General features: G+C 32.3%; 2 protein-coding genes across 4 annotated transcripts in view; one reads left to right on the plus strand and one right to left on the minus strand.

Moving 5' to 3' along the window:
* The window catches only part of Gnmt (Glycine N-methyltransferase), a 176,219-nt gene that overhangs the window by 105,053 nt on the left and 46,300 nt on the right, over positions 1 to 24,866 (minus strand). The window lies entirely within an intron of this gene.
* The window catches only part of LOC142974245 (protein O-mannosyl-transferase TMTC1-like), a 211,857-nt gene that overhangs the window by 60,696 nt on the left and 126,295 nt on the right, over positions 1 to 24,866 (plus strand). Inside the window, exon 1 of one of the 3 annotated variants that reach the window (XM_076116435.1) lies at positions 16,951 to 17,095. The exons of the other annotated variants lie outside the window; for them this stretch is intronic. The gene's annotated coding sequence lies outside the window, so the exon portion shown is untranslated. Of the gene's footprint in view, positions 1 to 16,950; positions 17,096 to 24,866 lie in introns of those variants that run through there. 3 annotated transcript variants of the gene reach the window in all.

The following is a 24,866-nucleotide window of genomic DNA, read 5'->3' on the forward strand; positions in this document are numbered from 1 at the left end:
AACGAGTTTGAGGACGGTGACTGAAGTCTGCCCACCCAGAAACTATACCGAATCCGGGTGAGCCCGTCCTCCCCCCACTGGCCTGGAAGCCCCGGCGAGCAATACCCGCGAGGAAATTACCCGCCGTTGCTTCCCGCCACACCAGCCAGAACCGCTCGCCATACCACCGACCCGAAAGTTTGTGGGATGAGGAACGGAGCTGCCAAAGGGTAATTTTTTATAGAGGTTTTCTTCCTCGCGACCACCATCTCAAAAGAGACGGCAGCCCCCGAACCTGACTTCCGTCAGGCCTTACGGGTTGAGTCCCTCCTAGCTTCACCGTGGCTGGATTGCCACGGCTACTGAGCCCCCTCACCACGACAAGGTGGAAACTCCCCGAGGGGGACCACGCTGATACCTACCACTGCAACGGGAGGTCGTGGGTTCGATACCCACACGGAGCAATTATTTGTGCGATCGACAATTAATTGTTTCGGGTCTGGTTGTGCTTTGTGTCCGTTGTTTGTATGTTTGTAAAAGTCCCCGCGACACAAGAGCAATTCTTAGTGCGGGAGTTGTCTTTTTTAAAAACTAACAAACTACCAAAAAAGCTATTAATCCCTACATTCAATTCAAGTCTCAATAAAACGTACTCTCAACTATTTACGTAAGCTGGCAGCAACATTTAGATGTAAACATTACGTTCATTGTCAAGTCAGCGAGGCTGGCCACTTCGCTGGGTAATTTTAACTTCAACTAACCTATTTAGTCTCTCACGGCTCCTAGGCTGAGTGTACAAGTTACTTGTAAGAATAAAATGTAGAAACGTATTTTATTTTTCAGTAAAAGTTTTAAATTACTCTTTAAACGACATGAAAGAGTTCATAAATTTAATTATTACATAACGCCTTTTAAATCTAAACGTGAAGGCAGAGGTACAAAATACATCCAGGGTTTTCATTAATGATATTAGTAATGTTATGCAATAAGGGTTTCAATTTAATTAAACCCCATAGCACTTTATTCGAATACAAAATCGAACGTGAGACCTCTTAATCCGCGATTGCACATTAGCGCTTAGACCACATTGTTTTTCTTAGACGGCAATTACAACACTTACCTACTGGTGAAGTTATATGTAGAATATTGCTATGGTTATCGAGCACTCAAAACATAAAACGACAGCCCAAAAAAAATTACCTAACTTAGAAATCGAACCCATCACAATCTACATAAAACCTTCTCATTTACCACCAAACACAATAACACTAATTATATCCACTCATAAAATACATACATACAAACAAGCATACATATTTATAGTCTTTACATATTAACGCTACCGATACAAGCTCGGTAGTCGGTAGTAATGTAAGTTTCGCTCGCCCAAGCGTTTTCATGATTAGGCCTTTTGGCTAATTCTCTAAGGCACTATGGTCATGAATACGAATACGAGAGTGTTCTTGGAGCATAAAAGTGGGAATGTTTATTGTGATTCGTTAGTTATGAGCCTGTAGAAATGAAAGGTTATTGTGTGTATTGTGTAGTTTTAAGTGTTATACAAAGAAACGAAAATATACATAGTTTGATGGTACAGTGATTTGATTGTTGCGTACAAGTGGTTATGAAAAATAGATATTATCTAAGTCCATGATTTCTATATGACATGTGGCGATTTTTTTGTTTTCTTTATAAGACAACTTTAGCACTACTGTGAACAATTAGTTATGTGTTGGTTTTTTCTTTGAACAGACAACATTGGCGCTATGAATAGCTTGTGTCAAGTAAACATTAACGAAACACAAACAAAGAAAAAGACATCTCATAGGAATTGAATGTACGACCCTTGTGACCCTAACAAAATAATAGTAGATAATTGTTCAATACATAAATTATTATCTTATTAAACAATATAGTTTCTAAAACCATCCTTCATGTCCGTTAACTGAAACTAATGCGACATGTAACTAACTACATATATTATGTTTGTTGACTCTATATTTCAGAGCTTTATTATTAAAGTGATGGATTTGAAAAGAGCTGGCTGTGTTTTTTTTTTCTTGCAAGTATTTGCTTAAAAAACACCTTTGTTCATTAAAGCTCGATAGGGATTTAAATTAATGTAAAAAAACACTAATGTTAATTGAACTAAATATCCACGTAACCTTCAAATTGTAAAGGTTATGAAAAACATGACCTTTCTAAAAATATTACTTTATCAAATAACACTTTTCCACATCGATCGTTTCTAAATCAAGACAATCAATCAGATCTATTCCTAGTTCTAATCAAATATACACAAGTAATCACACTAATGCACTTGCCTTATAATCAAAGTAAATAATCAAAGCAAGATAATCGCTAGCAGCGATGTAGGCGGTTATAAAGATGATAAATATTCCATTGGATCGGACGACCATTTAATCGCTGTAAGCCTAATGAACAGGCTTTCTATGAAATCATGCTTTGAAATTTTAATAACGCCCGCGAGCGGCCGGCTCTGTATATTTTTTTTATCGAGTTCCGCATAAAAACAAGCGGAACGGAACGTTGATGCCGAAAACACTCGTTTTGTTTAGAAAAATCGCGTGTGTTCAGGTGCACGCATGAATGCGTGCGGTCAGGCATTTGCGTTCACGCGTTCATGTACGCTCGGTGGCTTCGCTTAAATCTGCAAAAATGGCTATTGATGACGTCATGAGTATTGCATTCGAATATTTATTGTGTTCATGGATTGCACTGAATATATCAAATAAAAAGTTGACGCGGAGTATTTTTTTACACTTTAAAGTATTTCAGTTGAAATGTTTTTACTTCAAAGCGTTATTAATGTACTTAATATCCTACAGTAGCTAGTTCTAGATTAAAATAATATTTTATTTAATCATTTTCTTAATAAACTCTGTAAATATGCGCGTTACTTTTAATACCATGCAATATGCTTGCGTACGTGCTTGCATGCACGCGTTAAAGATATAATTGCGTTCATACTATCACTGTAATATCAAACGATAGAAGTGTTTCAGTTAAGATAAGACAACTGTGTAATATTGCGTGGGTCGACTCTGATTATACCAATCACATTTTCTGATTAAACCACATATTCTGGGAATTCATGATTGATGTAGAATAAAGAGCAAACATATTGTAGGTCTAAAACTGAATTATATTTTATATTAAATTTAACTTTTGTACATACATAGTATCGTGCCTGTTATATCCGAAGGCGTATGAAATACACCCACGTTTTGCCATTAACGATGTTATTCCTATGTAATAGGGAGCGAGACTATTGCCATAGTTTGTCTAAGGTATAAAGCATTTCATTTTATGCTTGCATATCATAAATAATGTATTTTCGTATAATAAATTGAAGTAAACAAAATGACAATAAACATTACTTTAAAATAAGTTTCCATAAGTTCTACAATTTAAATAATGTTACAAGTTGCAAAATAAGTTAAAAATACTAGCATAACTCATTGCAAACGTCAACTATAAATTATTTTGTTAGCAATAAACAGTTTATAAAAGTTTCAGCATAACATTAACTCATTGTAATTACTTTAAACTTGAAAGCACAAAGTACATTTATTGTACAGTTTTTTTAAATGTAAAAAAATATAACAAATCGTTCGCACTTGACCTTTTTTTCATTTCAAGTCATAAAATAAAATGAACTTTGAAATATTAATAGCAAGTATTCGGGGAGGGAATGAGGACTTTTATACCTTACGACTCAACTTTATATTAACGTTTTGTTGTTTGACTGCCTCCGTGGCGCAGTGGTTTAAGTCGCCATGCCGATACTACGTCGGGAGGTCGTGGGTTTCATTCCCACACGAAGCAATTATTTGTGCGATAAACAAATAATTGTTTCGGGTCTGGTTGTGCTTTGTATCCGTTGTTTGTATGTTTGTAAAAGTCCCGGCGACACTAGAGCAAATCTTAGTGCGGGGGTTGTCTTTCTAAAGAAATAAAAAAAAGTTGTTTAAATGTAACCGAATAAATGTAGTAGTAAAAATGAAATTGAATGAGCTATCAGAGATGTTCGTAAAACTTTATTATCATAGTTTGTGAGGTGAGGATATAAAAATGCATGTAGTAATAAAAGTGTTTTGTTTTTGGCGGACATAGTTGCTTTAATGAAATCTTTTCGTACATCAAGAAAGCAGTAAAATATTGCTTATTATAAGATATTATGTTTATTAAGAAAAAAACGAATACCATAATTTAAAATAAAAATACATGGGCATGATAAAGGTTAACAATAATGAAGAATTAACTAAATAAAAAGCTTTTCTAACGTAACGACACTCACTCATTAAATTACTTGTATATTAAATTATTTACAACTACCTTATAATTTTTAAATCATAAACGAATCTCAAAACTCAATCATAATTCCGCGAAAAAATGATTACCGTATTTGAATAACAAAGCACAGATTAAACCGCATCATATAAAGGTACTTTTACACCGCTGCGTCTGGGATCTGTGAGCCAATTCGCATGAATTGTGCACGCCCGGGTAACGATTGTTGCGAAACACACCCGGTTATGGATCCGGTTAAACACGGACCGCCAGATAAGACACGTACGAACGGTTAATTTGTTTGTGTACTGTTTTACGCCGGATAAGTTTAAATGTAAAAGTTCGCCTTTTTGTTGAACACTTAGAATGTTATGACTGCAATTGTTTAGCTGTGAAACACTGATATTATTTGAAAGCTTGGTATTAAATATACAAACAGTAATTATACAAATACTTTAGCGTTAAAAAAATGTTAAAAATGTTTTTCCAGTCCTTTTTGGTTTGAATGTAAATAATATTACACGTATTCTTCGGTTTAGTTTATCGTAGCAGTTCTATTAAAGATTCCTATAATAATATTTTATTTAGAGACGCCGGTCTTTGGTCTCTGCCTGGCTTTGTTTGTATGTATGTATTTAGAGCTACCTACAAATTTATAGATCAGTTATTCGCGCTTCTAACTCTTAAGTCAAAATGCGTTGCTCATGCAAAATGATTTAGCCGTTTAAAATGAAAACATAACAAAGATTGATTTTGACTAAGACGGAAATTTACTAATATTAGTATGGCTATCGTAGACAAATCCCCGGGAGACAGCTAGTATAGATAAAAAATATCATTATTTATTCAGGTTAATGATTGTCTAAAATCGATTTGAAGTGAACACGAGTTTTTAGTCATGTTATTCCCCGTAGACGCTGATATAAAATTAATGGTTATGATAGAGAAAAACAGTTATTAAAATACTGGTGAAACGAAAATACTTGGAAAATTTCTGATTTGGGAAGAAAATTGGCTTAGCAACGTTACTTAAGATGACCTTAAATATGCTAGTTGCTGTGTACAATAATAAATTTTAACAAATAATGTAAATCTGAGGGCTATTAGGTATCTAAGTTGACCACCATTTGAATGTACATTTTTTTGTTTCTTAGATTTTTAGTGATTAACGCGTTACGTCAAAGCAGCAATGTATTGAATAATGACCATCTATTTGACTTAAAACGAGAGAAATTACAAAATATGAGGGAAAAATGTTGTAACGCATGTCTTACAGTTCTGAATTACAATGGTATGTCAAGTCTAAGTCTACGTTTGCCTCAGTAGTGGTAAATATGTTGAAACTATAGAGTTTCAATAAGAAAATAAACCAATTGTATAGACAATTGGTTTATTTTCTTATTGTTAAAGTATAATTTATTACCATAATCAATGAAAAATTGTCCAGTATTTGAATCAAATCTTGATCATAGAATTATTGTATTTTTCTGTACGAAATGTCTTGGAGAAAAAAACATCTGACGGGACCTTGCCTGCCTTAAAGTTATTTCGAAACCGCCCTTGTAAGTATGCAAAGTCTACATCCAGTACTTTGCTAGAGACTCAAGGCCTACTTTCTCCATCATTGTTCATTAAAATTATTATCCTTTTAAAATAAACCTGCTCAATAATATTCCTCAACTCATAGCTTATGACAAAAAGACCTTCTGTGCAAATTAGGTATCCGTAAAAATACATTTAAAATTAGAGACGGGAATAATCGGTTTTCCTTGTTTAGGTCGGTGACCTTTTATTTATTAATTACAAGGGTCAATTGACAGTCCCTTCGAGTGTAACCGTGAGTGGGTTAGGCAGGAAGCCGAGTGGACGCGAATAATTGTGTTTAAATTTTTACCGACACGGTTAGAATGATCCTTTTTCTAATTATTAAATTGTCTATAAAATGTTGACTCATTGGCTATATCGTCATTGGTCATAAGTTATTAGTACGAGAAAAAAATATGCACTTTTCAGGTATATAATGTTATCAAACTCGGAGTTACTATAGAGACTAAAGAAATTAAAAAACTCAATAGCGCGTATCTTTAACCAGAAATTGAAGCGACGGACTTGCGATCAGCGGTTACATATTACTTGGAATGCAAAGGCAGATTTTTTAACACGTTTGTTAGTTTGTTTGTCTAACTTGAGGTCATTGCATTGACTTTAATCAATAAATATAATATTCCAATCATTATCGTTGTGAATCATACATAATCATCATCATTTCAGTCAAACACATATAGTTTATCGAAAGTAAACAAGAAAAAAATGTCGCATAAACAAACACCTTACCAAAAGCATTTTAAACATCTAACACAATCCCAAAACAAGCAAACGTGACGCAATTTATCTTGAACGCAATCTATGTGAATGCGTGCATACGTAACGCGTGTTATGCACGCGTTTGCACTTGCGTGATTAAAATATTGCATTATGCAATTCATGCAGCCGTGAATGCACTTAGCGGGATTGTCGTGTTCTATTCAATATTAGTGTGACTAGATTTTGCATTAGATAAGAGAGTACTAACATTTTCTCGCAACTTCGTCGGGTTAAAAATATTTCCCGATGTAAAAAGTAGCTTGTTTGATTTCAGTTTATAATGAATCGTTTTATGTCATCAAAACCATTTCGAAGATTTTGCGTGAAAGACCTACAAAAAATATTCTTTGTTTGTTTATTCGGATAAACTTCTGCAATAATTATGTTAGACAACTATTTATTTATTAATACTAATTACTTGTAAACTTGTAGCCCTGAAATTGAAAAAAAATATAAATGTTGAAATCTATAAATAACGATAATTTATATTGAAAAACTTAACCACACCTGAACAAAACCAAAATGTAATTCTGTAATCTTGCTGACGCTTCTATTCCTCGTTTAAACACTAATACCGTTAAACTAACATAATAATGACAATAATAATATAATGATTAACAATAACAATATTTTACACCCACTAAGCCCTTCTCTAATCAGTGGAGAGCAGGCTTCAATAACTTATTGTAACGGCTCTTAGCATGCGCTTAACGATCAAATACTCTACAAGCTTGTAATTTGGAGGTCCGAGGACAAACCGCTTGCTCAAACTCTATTTAATGCATATTATTATGAGGTGATACTGTGGTGAGCGTTACTAAGGTTTCTTGTAATAAGGTAATAGTGAGTTGTAGGACTTGCCTCTGGTTTCTGAGGTATATTTAGCGGCAGTTTATCTATTCAATAGCGCTTAAACTCATAAAAAACGCTATTATGTACTCAGAAACCATGCATGAAATAACTAAAATAGTGCAATATATTACTTATTGAGAACATTTAATGTGGTAATATCAAGTTGCAAACAGTCGCGTGGAGTTGTTTTTTGGCAAAAAAAAACAAGTTAACATACTTTATGTGCCGTCATTTACTTACTTTTTAAGATTAAAGTTTCAGTTTGTTATAGTTTTGGGACAGCAATAATTTATTATGAAATTCAGCGATTTATCGACTTCAAAATCGAATGCTTCTAAATTAATTTGTTACTTTCTCTGGCATCATTGTCAGTCACATTTACGAATAAATATAATGACCTGTCGGCGTAGACAGTAATAAGACTAGTAATAGCTGCTGAAAAGGAAACTCACAAGCACCAACAAAACTCACTGCAAACTCGCTTGTTCCTAAATCGAGAACCGCTACTACCTCAACTGTTGGTACACAAATATTAGCTCGCAGACCAGTGGCCACGTTTGCTTGTTACCGTTATAATAACCGACCATTATCTACTCGGCCACAGTAAACAGTCGCCGCTGTGATTGCAGTTTTTGTTTACATTCTGTTTGATAGACTACCTGTTTTATTAGTACTTGACGAATGCACTCAATTTTGGTATTAGGCTCATTGGTAATACAACAACGACGAACTGGTTATGCAGCAAGTGAACCCGGCCGAAGCAAGGCCAATCAAAGTAAAGTTCTAACTGACTTTATTACTGTGTTGTATGAGATTTTTATAAGCATAAGACTTCTTCTTTTTTTTATCGTATGGTTAGTGGTCAACCTAGTAACAAAGTCGTTCATGCCGCCCGAAGGCCTTTGACGTCATTTTTACCTTCGCGCGATAGAAAAGTAAACTCTTATTGAAAACAAAACGGCAGTTAAAATAATATTGCTCTACAAACTGATTTTTAATAGTTTGCAACTTGACTGTCAATAATATTAACGTCACTGTTTTGCGGACTTTAAATAAAATTAGTTAAATAATCTCTTGTCTACCCAAAACAAAATAAATTCTCGTTGAAACCGGCAACATTACGTTGCCGCTACATCGCGCCAAAAAACGTGGCGTCATTGTCATTTGTCATTGCATTCATTTATCATAGTGGTCAACTGACAATGCAGCATGCGCACGCTTTAAATAACGCTTTTGGACCGCACCCATCGATACTCGAATATTATGAGTGTTTTGGAAAAAGTGCTTGTAATTATTATTAAAGACAATTTCGTGTATAAGTTGCAGGTTAAATTTACAAAGATTTTAGACATTAATTGCAAAATGGACAGAACAAATTATAAGCACTATTTGGTAAATTATTACTTACCAAGTTAAGGGTAAAACTTCCTTCAAACTATTTTTGGGTAACAAAGGAATACTAAAGTTAAAAACTTTTTGTAATCCGATCATTAGGCAAATGTTTTCATAAAAAAATAACGTTAAAAGCATTGCCTGACACTAGCATAAGATCAGGATTTTGTTTAAATTAGTTGCGTATGCTCAAAATTATTATTAGTCTGTCGGAAGTATATCCAAACTTTCAAAGCAAATACAACATTTTCAACAGCCAACACACGTTGGTGTTGCCATAACAAAACAACCTCAAAAATTAAAACAAAACTAAAATATAACCATAAAGTTAAACTATTTGCTGAACGTGTGGTCGCGCGTGGTCGTCGCGTGGTCGGCGCGTAGTCGCAGCGCGGTCGTGGCGTGGTCGCATCGATTTTAATAAACAGACCACTAAACTTCGGTCGGTATGGCTGTGCTAATGAATTTCTCTGTGGTTAACGACATATGTATATAATTGTTCGTAGTTTTGGTAGATAGTTCGTTTTAGTGCTGATTGGGTTTTTATATATTTTTGTAAGTAAAGTGATGCAGGTAGTGAATAATATTGTTTTTGTCTATGTTGCATTAAAAGAAAACCTGCGTTTGGAAGTTATATTAAATAAGGTCTAATTTGCCCATAAGTCTGAGGATTCTTAAAAAAATGTTTTTATAAGCCGATTACCTCCATAAAACAATTTTATACTTATTGCATAAGATGTTATATCCCGTTTTAATACCTGTCTTAAGCTAAAGCTAAGCTATACTCTATATTAAAATAGGTTCAGCGGTTTTCATGTGAAAGCGTAACAAACGGACAGATAGACTTTTTCATTTAGAAGATTGATATCAAAGTAATAGTTGTGTAATTCTCAGTATCGATCTCCATCGCTGGACGTTTTGTCGGAATTGATCTAATGTTCGCATGATAGATCTAGAGTACAACGAGCTGTGAAGAATAAAATTGTAGTGATAGTGGATGCGACAGTATTAAGACTTTATTCTTAAAAAATATAATATATGGTGTTGACGATATTGATATAATATCAATTGATTGTCAACTATAATATTTTACAAGTTCTGTTGAGGTTGTAATGTAATGACCGAATTTTACGGCCAGTTCTATGTATAAATTGTATTAACTACGCCATGTACGAGGTGAATTATGGTAGTGAATATTATGCACCGCTACGTCGTAATAGTATGTACATTTATTTACATTTATGTACAATTAATATAAGTTGAAATCATCACAGTTATTGAAAATCGATCAGTTTAAAAAAATATGCATATTGTCAAGAAAAAAAAAAAATTAAGTACGCGATCGTTTAAGCAACAATTATACATGCACAGCATGGAATTACAAAAACACTTAACAACACCCATAAATACGTACAAATAGAAATATCTACTAAAATATTAAACCATCAAACCCCAATATTCTAAATCGAACAAGACACTCAAATATAAGAAACACGACTACGAACAACTTTTCAGAATTCTACAATCTCTGCCCAATATACCACATCAATGTTTTCTTGGCTCAAGAACAAAGCACTGAGCGAACAATGATTTGGTTTTATTAAGGCGACATCTGTTCCGCGGCTCCGTTAAACTGTGGCGAATTAAATACGATCCCGGTTTATCGCCTGCATCGACACTTTGTTGCTGTACGAGATACATTTCGTGCTGTGAAAGCGTAAGGAGGAAGAGAGATGTTTGGGACAAAGACTTGTAAAGGTTGAAATCGATGGGTGATAGAATATTTCTGGATGTTTGTTGTGGTATTTAAGTAATCGATTTGAAACGAATTGGGTCATTTTAAAGTAAAATATTGTGCTTTAAAAATACATTTTCTTAGGCGGTGGATTGTATGGAGAAACCTTGCATTAAAAGTTACTAGTGAGTTTATTTTACAGTTATTGAAAGGATGAATAGTTTCTTATAAACTCATCTTTCATCTCAGTAAGGACCCGTGACAAATATTGTGACAACGCTAGTGAAATGCTTAGTTAAGAATTATTTTTATAATAAAATCTGCTTAAAAATATGGGTATGCTTTTGCTCAAGGTACTAAGAGCCTTTCAATCGCTACCTCTTTTCTGATCGTTTACTAACCAAAGAGTTTATTTAAGAGCCTCTCAAAGGCTGCGTTAAATTCAGTCAATTTGAATATGATGCTTACAGTTTATCACTTGCATCACTACTTTGTTGTATAGGTGTACAATTTCGAGATTTAAAGCGTTGGCGGAGTACTAATATAAGGTTCGTGGTTCATATAAGGTTATGAACGTTTTGGAGTGTGTAATATTATAGTAGTTAGTTCATAGATTCATGTATTATAAAGATATTTATGAACAGATTTTTTGGTGCGTGAGTTAGGACTTTTGAAAAAGTCTTGCCAAAAGCAAGGTTCTTATCGTCTCGCGGGTGCTTCGAAATCGGATGAAAAATTACGACCAAACCCGGGATTACTAATTGCTTCAGATGGGAATCGAACTTTTAACTAACATTGACACACAAGTAAAGTAACGCTTCTGTCTATCACTAATTGTAGAAACAAGTCGGACTTAATAAACGCCTCAAAAAACCAATAAACTTTAAAACACAAAAACAAATCCCTCATAAAACAACCCTCAAAAGCTTGTACAAAACGTGTTCCATCATAGTCGGTAGGTACTGTGAACTAATTCTGTGAACACTAGGCACAATGCGTTTTACTGCCTATCGGCTTTCCACGCCATAAACGTCCCGCGGGACGCATTGATTGCCGTCTCAGATTTTCTACAATTTGCATTTTATAATTAAAGAATTAGATGTCGCTTCGTAGAGTTGGGTTAAGTGGAAGATGAGCTTGACTGTAACAGGATTTGTAAGGTCCAAAATACTTTACTAAAAATGTCTCTCTGTACTTTTTATCGATAAGAATAAAATGATCTAACCATTAAAAAAAATATATAAAAATATATTTTCACCTACATTATGATATTTTGAAGGTTCAAAAACTTGTGTAAATGAAATTGAAATTCAGTTCAAGAGATCTGAATTGAACACTGTTTTTATAGAGATAGATATGCTAAAGTCAACCTAAGTAGTGTCTTTTCTTTTTATGTAATTATGAAGATATTCATTTCTATCAGACACTTACAATATCATACAATAACATCTATCGTTACAATAAACTTATGCGATAGACAACAGTATAAATGGTTGCGTAATACTAAGTACTGTAATAATTACGTTTTGAAACCCATAAGAAAGATAATAAACTAATCAAAAATATTTCCTTAAGGCTGACTATCCATTCAAAAATACAATCGCAATCAATGATTCAATATAACCAACCTCGCTCATTCCTCACTCATCTTGAACAAGCACCGCACCCTCAGTTTGGCTCAAAGACAGTTTATTTGTACTGCCGCGTCGACTTTTACATTTTAATGACGCGTTTTCGTCGGCGCTTTTTCTTCAGTCGCTCAATGATTTGAGGGTTAAGATGTACGGCCTATTTTGTCACGATTTTTGTACTAAAACACCAGTGTTTTAGGTTAGAATTTAAGGATTTAAGATTTAGCGTGCTTTAAATAAAAGCTGGTAATAAAATCGTTTTAGTTGTAGTTTTATGTTAAGTTAAAAGTTAGTAGGCATTTCAAAGCAAAAGTTTATTTTATGGCGTAGGTTTTGTTTAAAGTAGACTTACATAGATGTTAATAACACTTTAAGTAGTTTACTTGTAATCAATCCGTATTATTGTAGTAAAATAATAAAAAATGTGTCTAAACGGCTGAATCTAGTGACAAAGTTACACAGAAGAATATTACCTACTTTATAAATATATCGACAATGGCCGTGCTGTAAGCATAGTCTAGTAACTAATAAAGTAGATTAGAATTCTCATGTTATGAATAAAATGTTAAAGATAAAGAAATATGCTCGCCTTTAAATGAAAAACAAAACCCTTCATTTGCCATATCATTCGAGAATTCTCATTTCTTAAACACAGATACTATTATTTTTTACATCAAAACAGCAATAGCGATTCATACATCAAGATTTATTATTTAAAACAAATTCGTATATAGTTGTAGTCTCAAGAGTACTTTAACGTTAAGATAACGTACCTTTGCTCTTAATATTTGATGTAATGCTTCATACAGGGTGTCGGATAAATTCTTTTAACATGTATGAAGCAGGGTGAGAGATTTATTGTATGAGTAGCGACACTCCCCGACTTGATTCGAGTACGTTGTAAAAAACATAACTGCCTTTATAGCATGATCGGTAGTGTATGCGACTGCCGCACATGGCCGCGGGTTCAATCCCCGGGTAGGGTCAAAAATTTTATTTCTTAGTTTCGTCAAAGTCAAAAAATGCTTAAGGAATTAAGTGCCTGAGTATGGAAGTTCCAAGCATCGGATAGGCTATGAAGCCGTCGATCTTGTCGCTGGTCGTGGTCGTCACACATAATTAGGAACATACAAAAAAAAATTCAATTGGTTTTTGATTCTTAGATAAAATGTTCTCAGGCATTGTGCTTACATACATTTCAAAATTGTATTTTTTTATAATGATAAATAGATAGATGTCGTATTGATGTTTATTAAGATCTATGATAATATTTTATGATGGGGTTGTGTTTGGGGTGCATCTTTCTATAAGGGTGTGGAGAGATTTCTTTACAGGCTATAAATAAACCTTTATTACATTTTCACTATTTGGAAGGGGTTGTACAACTTCTTGAAACCCTATACTTTAGTAAAATGGAACGGATTACATGAAAACATTGAAACATTACAACAAGTGTGAAGTCAAGTGAGTGTCATCAAAAAAGTAATTATGCGTATGTTTACCATATCAACCAAACAAACGCTAAATGTACGCACAACTATTTTCTTATGAAACTGTTAAAGAACCCTCAAGCGTGCAGATTAAAAAATACTTTTTTACTAGATATTTGTTCGATCAAATGTCAAAGCCAAATTGATATATTTTCTATAAATTATTTAGTAACTAAACAAATATCATAAACAACACAAATACAATAATTTAATATGAAAATAATACGGAAATTGCGTCAATAAAGCAAAAATAACAACTATCGGATGTGACGTCACTTCCCCTACAATAACTACTTGTTTTTCCTTTATAATAAAAAAAACAAAGCGTTCTCTATTTATAAGCACAACTTCAGCTAGTGACTTCGTCCGCATTGACGGATTTTACGCGATATCAACCATGGGATGATGTTGTTTTTTTAACTAACAAACAAAAACAGTAAAAACTTTTAAAAATCTTTTCATTTTTCAAAAAGTAAGTAAAGGCCTCATTGTTCATATACTAAAACGTTAACTGTTTTCCATTTCCAATATATAGAAGTTAGGTAAATGAACCAGAATTTAAAGAATACAGAGAATAACTAAATATGACGTATTAAAAAAAAACAAGCATATTCGCAACTTAGCATTAAATTATAAAAATAATGTTAAAACCCATGCAAAAGTTGGAAGAATCTTTCAATAAACGATAGTTCAAAGGTAATCTGTACCATCAAATATTGTAGATAAAAATATTGTATACGCAGCAACTATTATCAATCAGTTCCTCTACGTATGAACGTAACAACGAAAAAATATCGATATTGTTTTTCACATTTCAGCATCCATTTTCAGGCGTTATTTCCCTAAAGACAGCAACAAATAATGACCTATTCGGAATAACGAGAAAAAAGTAGTATTGCCATGACAAATAATTGGGGCTTTCTGTCCTAGACAAGATGTGAATTCTCATGAAGTATAAATATATTATGATATTATGTATTTCTATGAAACGCCTACGCAGTTTCTGCGTAAGACTTGTAAAGATATATAATTTTACATTATATTAAGAAAAAATGTCTCACTGTTGGGCATGTGTCTCCTTTAGGAATAAGAGAAAAAATATTCAGTAAATATGAGTTTTTTTTTTAAATTAAGTTTGTTGCTATTAAGCTAAATTCTATCCGATTTTTACTGTTCCATAAGTATTTAAGAGTATGTACAATTAAAAGTAGGTAATTATGCTCTTTGTGTCCTAGGTTATATAACGTTACACAATGTTGTATAACGTTATACAACATTGTGTAACACCATAATAAAACAATTTTGATACAATTTTAAACCAATTTTGTTTAAAAACAAATTTTATAAGTCAGTTTCTAACGTTATATAACTGCTGTGTAGGAGCACCCTTAGTTACAAAATATATTTTTTCCAATATTTTATTACCGTTATGTTATTCATTAGTAATTTAGCAAAAAGTCATTGTCTTCTATATATGAGATTGACGAAAATAAATTGAGTAAAGAGTGGGAGTGTCATTCTACCCACTCTTTCCTCGAAATTTTGAAAATGGAAAGTTGTCATTTTATTTATATATCCTGTATATTAATAATAGCTTTATTTAGTCAAAATATAGTCTTTTGCATAACAAAATCATACCATACACGTGCTTCAACATTTCATAATATTAATACACTACATCCCTAAGCAAAAACTGTCGTCTCTTATTCATAGACGTACTCGCGCAAAAACTGATCCATATTTAATTCAATCATAAAAATTCATAACATCACCCCTCGCTTAACTAATGAGGTGGTGAGCAGTACTACCCTTAGCCATAAAAGAGGGGTTATAATGAAATCGCAGCCCCATAGATCACGAACGCTTAAAGGGTGTGATATGGGGTACTATTTAACCCCTAAGACGATTTAGCAGAGGGTTGCAGACCACCCGTCGCGTAAAATTAAAGTTAGTAGGTTTCATTGTGTCTATTGTGGTGTGAAATGAATTAGATAAATACAATGCACGTGTTTGTTTGGGGGAATGGATGCCGTAGAAAATTTTAAATGCAAACATGCAAACATTGCAAGTAAATATTTTGTCTTTGTACTCATTAGTATAAAGGAGAAGATTGACTGACTATGTATTTGATTAAATTTATATAGGAGCGTTTATAAATTTATGTAATTTCTGGGTTTTAGACGTAATAAAACTTTAAGCTTATTACCAAGATCAACGCCTAGAGTGTTTTTATTAAAACGAATTCTAGGTACAGATAAAGTCTGGTTTTAGATGCAAAATCTAGTTTAAGTAAGCTATGCAGAAAACCAAATAATTTCATTAACGTTTCAGGGATAATATTAAGTATTTGATAAGTTTATGTCGAGTATTTTGAACATCTAAAATACTGTTGAGATTTTTTCAACTCTCTTTAGGATTCTTCGTTTTACTGCACAAGTCATATCAAGCGGAAAAAATCGCACATAAAATGCTCTCTAGTCGTAAAAACGTCACCCTCTTATTCAATGGGGGGTTGATACGAGTTCAACTTTAAATATCAACGTTGCTGAGAAGAATTTTAACACTTTACACCTCATCGCTAATCACACTGAAGAAAATCTATAAATATTTCTTTTCCTGACATTATTTCAAAGTTTTAACACTATTAGGAAATGTTGTACATTCGTTTGTCAAAGATTTTGACGCGCTATTACTATCTAAGACATTACCAAGATGACATAATATACCGTGTGTGTCTACAGGCCATGTTACACGCGCTCTTCGACGAACCTTTGACTATATTTACAAAAGTCATTCTAAGAAAATGCTTTCTGTTCCATAAGATAAAAAGTTAGCAGTAAACAAAACAGAGTCACGAACATCATGATTCACGCCGCACAGATTTCATTCATTAAACCAAACAACAACTTTACTCCGAGCGAGTTCGTTTGGACCGACATGTGGTTCTAAACTTTCTTTAAACGGTTCACGCCGTTTGCATACCTGCATACTTTATTTGTACATTGCAAAACATCCTTATGACGAACCAAATAGAGTTGAGAAAGGGTTGAATGGGGTGGAAATTGGGTTTGTTGGCAGTAAGATGTTCTGAGAGAAGAGTTAGTTGCACCACGCATGCGCAGTAGTCACTGCAGCTCGGTCTCCCACGTTGTGTTGACCGTAACTGACAGTCGATAGCTGGCTGTCACAGCGACCGGTCGCGCGCGGCTCTAGACAGCCTTCATCCTTACGTATCTACGTAAATTTTAGTGTACGCAAAATTCGCTTTTAGTGTCGTAATTAGATTAAAATAAATGTGTTTAAACGTGCCATGTTTAGATATTAAGGAATTTAAATAGGTAAGTGTAAATTTTATATGAAAATAGGTATAATAGGAAATGTTGAAAGAGGAAAATTTGGTATAATTAGTTAAAGGGCCCGCTGATTTCGTTCTTTATAAGTGGGAAAATTTCTTTTGAGTGAGGTTTTATTATCTTTGCAGTGATTTTGGGTTGTATCTTATCTTCCTAGGGTTTATCTTACTGTCAAACAATTTAGAAGTTGGTATGAGTTTTCGGACCTTCTCCTATTAATATACGTACCATTTTTTTACTCATACAATAATACAGTTTGTTAAATGTACTGTTTACAGTTTGAATTTTTTTTGTTTATTATAATAATATGTTATTAGTTCTTTTTGACTAATGAGAGTCGAAACTATCAATTTTGTGATTTGAACCCAACCGTCGTTTTATCACCTAAACTAAATTGGCATGCACGTTGCAATAATTATGAAATACCATTATTAACTCTACCGCCATTAACCAAGTAGCATACAGGTTCAATTCCCGGTATTTACTCGAAAATTCTTCGAAACGTTCGGTGAAAAACAATACACGCGCACATACAATTTTTTTTATTTGTTTTTCCATTTAATGGCTCGTGTTCTGTTGCCAAAACATTGTTCGGTTTGGTTTCATTTGTTTTTTGGTATTTTGGAAAACTATTGGGTATCAATTTGTTATAAAGTTATTCTTTTCAATTTTGACTTTAAATAACACAGAGCTCGGAAAACATCGTAGAGCTTTGGTTATTGTATTTTATATTTGTAATAGTTCAGTGTTAATTCATTACTTTTGCAGTATTATCGCATAGATTTGAAAAAAAAAACCTTTTTCTGTTCTAAAGGTTGACAGTAAGCTTATATCAAAAGAGGGATCTTCATGTTAGAATCTTATTTTTGGTTCTGATTGTTAGTTCTTTCAAAATATATTTTGAGTTAGTTAATATTGTCACAACTACTTTTTAAATTATAATGATTAAAATAATTTTAGTTTAATGGGTGATATTGTTGCTTTCAAATACTAATGTTTCAACGTGATAATCCCTGTTGTATTATAATCACAATACAGGAAATAATAACGTTACTTATCTTGTAAATAATACCACTTCTGATTGTTAGTTTGTTAGAGTTAGAGTAGTATGTTTGCTAAAGTTAGAAACATTAAATTATATTTGGATAAAATTTATAGATAGTTTATTACTTATTTAACACACATATAGTTGAAGATACAAGACAGATAGTTGAAGTCCTAAACTTTTATTTTATTTCACGAAATAACTTAAAATGATTATTTCGTAAAACCTTCCCTCGTAACCCAAGTCACATAATCTAAATACGTTCTGTAACATTATAATGAAGTTTGAAAAGCATGTCAGACAAACAGACTGCTAATCTTGTTCCGCCCACGTTTCTTAAATAACTTGCCTTTTCAACCGTTAAATGGACAGAGTCCTCATGTTTCAGTCACTATAGACGTGAAATTAAATTGTAGGGTATTTTTTATATATTTTATTTTAAAATGTGTTATTGGAATTAGGCATAAAGTAAGGATCGCCACGTAGATAAACAATAATAATTGTTAAGTTACACTTACGGTTGAAGAATATTAATTTGTACTTTTATTCATATTGTGCTTATGACTGGTTTAGTTTTGTAGGAGTATATTTATTTTTATTTTGCTCAATTTTAAATATGAGAAGATCTGCACGGATATAATATATTAAGTGATGAAATAAAATTGTGTTACATAGTAATTGGTTATATAAGAAACTTTTTAAGGGTAGTAAAAGGTCTTTCATGCTTTAGTGTTTTAAATATCAATAGAGATCGGATTCCGTATTCTATTATTGTGTTTGTATTTTGACTAAGTTCTAAGAACTATGTCCAATCTTTTATAGGTATTATTATCGGGAGTGTTTCAAATAAAATTGTTCAGTAGCATTAGTTCAAAAGTTTAAACGATAGAAAATTGACTAAAGTTTTTAGAATGCTTATTTTAACTTTTGCTCGACAACGACAATAAACAAAAAATTATGTAGTCATTTCTATTAAAGATTTTTTTATAGTAAAGTTAAGTTTAACCAAGCACATAAAGTATAAAAGTACTAAAATTTTAATATTGTCTGGTAACTTCAAAAGCAATATTATTTAACTACAATATTTTAAATAATTCAAAGCAGAAGAAAACATATTCATATTGTACAAAAGTTTCTAAACTTAGAAATTACTATATTCTAAGAATAATTACAATTTCATACAAAATTCTGTTATCTCACTACGTATAGCTGAATTTCTCAGTATTCGTCGTTACAGCGGTCGAGATGATTTACGTCGAAACCCAGGCCGAAACCCAGACCTATCTAGGCTTAGATCTTAAGTAGCTCGGTCTAGAACTGATACGCAAGCCACGCAGTTTTGATTACGCTAATTTAATTTTGGTCTCGAGTTTATTAGGACCATAAAATAGGGTCATTAAAGGGTTTATTAATGTTTTACACAAATAACATTATAACTTAGGTCAAATAGATTTAGAGGGGTGAGAATAGTTTCATCCTAATGATCTCATATGGCTGTACTATGAAACGTGACTCAATTTTAAATAATCAAATTACATGCTTTGTATATTATTATAGTATTTATAAACTTTGTGCTAGTGACTGAGATATTTTAAAGTTGACTTACAATTTAGTAGAATTTAGTTTTTGCAGATATAATATACAAAAATGTATAAAGATCTAGTTTTTTTTCCGTAGCTACGTGTATGTTCGTACAGTACTTATGACTGGAATAACAATTCAGTTAGGAACAATACATGTAAAATTAAAACAATGTGGTATTTATTACAACTGAATATTTGTACCTAACAAAAACGGGTTGACCACTAATTATAATAATCAAAATGATTGAGTATAGTTGAAATTGTTGTTTGGTTGAACACACTACATTAATATTATTTAGTTTCTTAAATTTCCTCCAAGCTTTCGCAAAATAAAGTATAATACAGATTATCTAACTTTATTTTAACATAGTCTTACGCAGTTTGTTTTGATAAAGTACTAATTAAGTTTAGTGGAAAAATGGTTAAATTTCACTTAGAAGATAAGTAAAGAAAATGAAAAGCTAAAAGAACGAGAAGTGTAAAAGATTGTGGAATAAGTTAATTATAATTATGCCTCTTTGGAGCTTTCCCACCAAATTATGTATTTGCTTCAATCTTTATAGACTTGAGCGTGAAATTCTAATTTAGAGAGAAGCGAAAATGTTTGACATTCTTTCTTGAAACTTGGACCTGTTTTTTAAAGTATGAAGATATTTTCAACAATTTATGGGACTAATAAAATGTGTATTTTCTAAACTTTAATTATGAAAATTCGATCAAAAGATACCTTTATTAATTGCTATGAAGATACTTCATAACCTGCAATGGAAAAGCCTGTTGTTGCTTTGAGGAATTAAGGACTAGATATGTTTATCTTTAACTGCGCAGAGAGTTATTGTGAAGATCTAAAAGTCTTTTAAATATTATAAAAGTATGTACAAGTGTGTATTCTCACTATCTCGCGTCGTTAGAATTTCTCAGTAACCTTCTCAGTTCTGCGAAGCGAATGAATAACTTTGTTTATTTTGTAATCTTCTCGTAGTTTATGTGCTGTGGTTTATTTTCTTTTTTCTAAAGGATTATTATTGTATCGTAATTGCTCTCTAATTTATCGTTCTTAAGGAATAATGTTTTGTGTGATTTTCTTTCCAAAATATTTGTTTGAACGATTGTTAAGTTATTGCAAATATTGTAAAACATGAAAAGTCGATACCTACAATCAGATTTTCTAAATCGCTATCCATGATATTACATCAAAACCGCCCCCCGTGACAAGCGCTAGGAATGAAAACCCAAACATCACTGTGTGCGCCGTTTTTAAATAAAAGTTACCAAAACTAAATACTAACCTATAGTATTTCCTGTATCTAGAAAAGTATAATTATTAATGACAACTCAAATCGATTTTTTACTTTTAGCTCTACACTTCCAAAAATCATAAAGACTATCATTCTTCAGAAACTAAGGTATATAAGCAAAGATTTTACAAAAAAAAACGCTTTGCAAAACGAAACTATATCACATCAGAAACAGGACTATACACTATGCATGACATCATTACACTATCCCAACATTTACAAACATAGTGACCGCAAGCAAGGAATTTCATCACATCAGACGGTAACTAATCGTCAGAGTTGTTTAGTAGATTGACCAAATAAATGAGATACGTACTCCGGTCGTTTGTAGTACATACTTGGATGTTGATTGGGAAGTGCTGGTTAAGTGCTGATGTATTGCAGGTTATACATACGAATTAGGTTTGAAGATTTGTGACGTAAGGATTTCTGCTTGGTTTGTGTTTTGAGTAGCTTTATGTTGTCATCTACTGATTGAACGATAGGGAAATGGATATGGTTATTTCGTTTATTATATCACCGCTACGTTGTGAGGGTTTGAATTTCTTATAAAGATATATAGTGTGATGGGCTTGATCTGTTTCGAGTCTGGATGTAATTTTAATAGTATATGTAATTATATTTTTAGTTGTATAGTTACCAAATTATAAGGTTTGGGTGACTACCATAATTGTACCGTGTGTATACCATAGATATTTTGTACTGTTACATTTTTATCTGCTTATCATTGATGATTTTCAATCGTATAATTATTTAAACAAATACAACAATTTGCCATTTAAAGCCAAATACAACAGAATTGGAAGAAGGGCTAGGCTGCTGATCAACCAACAAATACGTTTAAATTCGAATGGTAATATATTATATTTGGCTATTAATGCCCAACTATTAAACGCCCATAATTCAACATAAACAATTTCAACAATAAATCGTTTCTTTTTAAATAGCAAAAGAAATCTTTTGGCCAGAATCTAGGCACTTTTATCTAGCAAAATAGGCACATTATTTCTAATTGCCCGTCTTTATCCGTCGCCAAGGCTTTAGGCTGAAATGCCTGGAAACTTAGGCGTCTACCACTATTTATTTATTGTTAAACGCGTCGTTTTGAGGATTTAGCTCGCGATAACTAGGGTTTAGTTTTACGATTAGAAAAGCGTGTAAATTGACAGCGGTTTGGCATTACCAGATGGTGACTTTGAGGTCAGCTTAATAAAAATAAAGAAGGATTTTATTTTTCTAATTTGTTGCACTGCAATGAATTTAATGCATTAAATTAGTGTTAAATTAGCAAAAGATATGAATTAGTCATATTTCGTGTTTAAGAAAAAGTCCTTATTTTACACGAGGTTAGATCGTTACAATATTATTATGTTTTCTTCTTCAGCTTCGTCACTCGGGAATCTTAAAATTAAAGTAAAATTGATAAGGTTTTCTGAATTCATTTTACTCATAATCTTCTAAAAAGATGTAATGATGTAAAAGTGTAATTCTCTAATGTGACTAACATAAAAATAAAATACAGTAAAAACGGAAAACCAAAATGCTTTTCCAACAAATAAATAGTTTAAAGCATCAGCAATAAAGCAAAGCACAAATAAAACAGTTTTATTGGTACTAACAATAAAAATATTTTTAAAGCTCCCTCGATATTTGTACAAATGGCTTACCTTGTTATTTTACTGTAACATAGACGCTTTAGTACCGTAAAGAACACTGAGATTTGAGATGAAGCTGAAGCAATATTTTTTTGGAGATTTAATGCCCTATGTAGAATTTAAAATCAAAGGAAATGTTACGGCAGTATACTCGCTCCTATTACATGGCGAAACGTTGTCGTATTACAACTTTATTTGTACCTTTGGGTATAGTAGTCGTGGTGTTATTTACATATGTTTGTAACTTGATATATGTAGACAAAATCACAATGTTTAGAATATTTAAACAATTTACTATGAGAAACATATCACTTAGTGAAATCATTTGAAATTAAACTATTTAAAATTTAAAACTTACTATCTAGTTTATTCCTCACAAGGCGAACAGTATCGAGGAATAAACTCAAACAATTTAAAACATATAAAAACAAAGTGTTAAACCAATTATAAAAACACCGACTACAAACTAAACTGGTAGAAACCATTCTACATTAACAAACAACATTCAAAATTGGATCGCAAACTAAACACTTATGCCTAACAATTAAAGCAAAGAAATTGCAAAACTCTTCAAAAAAAAATTAAAAGGTTGTTACTAAGACGATTAGAGTACGGAGAGTAAGGAGCTCTACTTAATCCTGTATACGGATGTAGAGCCACGCTCTATTTGATTAACTATTTGCTTTAACGAGCGCCGTTAAAAGGGTGTCGATGACGCAAATACGTTTTATAGAGTCTTGAGGTTTTGTGGGAAGGAAAAATGTAGAGGCAAACTCTGTTTAGGTAGAGTTTTATCTTTTAGGTATATTTTGATAGTTATCGGAATACAGTTTTTATGAATTACGAAATTTTCTGTAATTTGATTTTTCTTTACTATTTATACAATTATGCATTTCTTACTATGACGAGCTTGACGTTTCGGCGCTGGCCCTAGTTGTTTTCTGTTAGGTTTTGTATCTATTATAGACTAAAATATTTTGTATTTTTAAGAATGTATATATTGTTATATAGGAGTTAGATATATAGATCGGGAAAATGATTTTAAGTTTCTCCAACTTTGGTTGAAATATTGTCAATAGAACCCCGTAGTTTTGTTTATTTAATAGCAGTACAATAGACATAATTTATAGTTCAAAGCCAAGGTTGAAGGTCACAAAATATCCCTCATTAGTAAATTATTTGGTTTTAGTATCGCTGTAATTATAGGTGACGGTTTAATTATCAAACAGGCGTATAATTACTGTAATTATAACTTTAAATATAATATTATTTGTGGGATCAACGACCTGTTTGGTGAAGAAGATAATTTTTTTGTTAGATTTAGTGACGCTTATGGTCCGTGTACTTAGCCGTTTCCCAGATTTCCACATGAAAGAGAAATATATTTTGAGTTCACAAATGTTAATAACACATATGTAATTAAAATAATTATTAACAGTCAGTTAGTTGGGTGGAACTGTATTTTCTATTATTGTTTAGTACGTTTGTAAAAATATTGGTGTCACAAGATTAATACATAGCTTATTAAAGTGTGTTATATCTTAAAATTCTCGTAAAAATATCTAAACTAAAAAAAATATTTTTACAACGAAATTGTCAACGATTATTTTTCCAAATCTAATTAAATTAGTCTATCTCCCAAACTCCCTTCATCCACTCAATTGCCTCTCATTTAAAATCAACTAAAGCCATTACAGCCAAAGCCGCGGCTTAAAGCCGTCACACAAATGGACAGGGAACAATATAAACATTTATATCGACCGCTAAGCCAGTATAAAGATGGCTTATCTAAAATCGATCCTAATGAGCAATGAACAGTGTACAACTGTAAATGTTCATCTGATTTTACTATTGTGTATAAATGGGTTAATGTATGTTGGATTAAAGAATCGTATTTGAGTTATTAGTAGTACAGGTCAATGAACTCTTAGTTGAAAAATGTATAAATTTGTGTGTCCAAAAATCGTGTTGGTATGAATGTGTTGTGTTTTTGGTTCTTAATCATATAATGTTTTGTTTATTTTGTCACTTTTATAGCATTTGTTGGTTGAGAGTTCGATTCATTAACGAAACTATGTTTTTGCAAGCTTATCGTTCAATATCTGACACGTAATCAGCTAATAATCAGCTAGTAATTACTGGCTATTATTAATAAACATCCCAGCGGAATTTGAA

The sequence above is a fragment of the Anticarsia gemmatalis genome, chromosome 7, assembly GCF_050436995.1.
Source record: "Anticarsia gemmatalis isolate Benzon Research Colony breed Stoneville strain chromosome 7, ilAntGemm2 primary, whole genome shotgun sequence".
Classification (NCBI taxonomy): Eukaryota; Metazoa; Arthropoda; class Insecta; order Lepidoptera; family Erebidae; genus Anticarsia; species Anticarsia gemmatalis.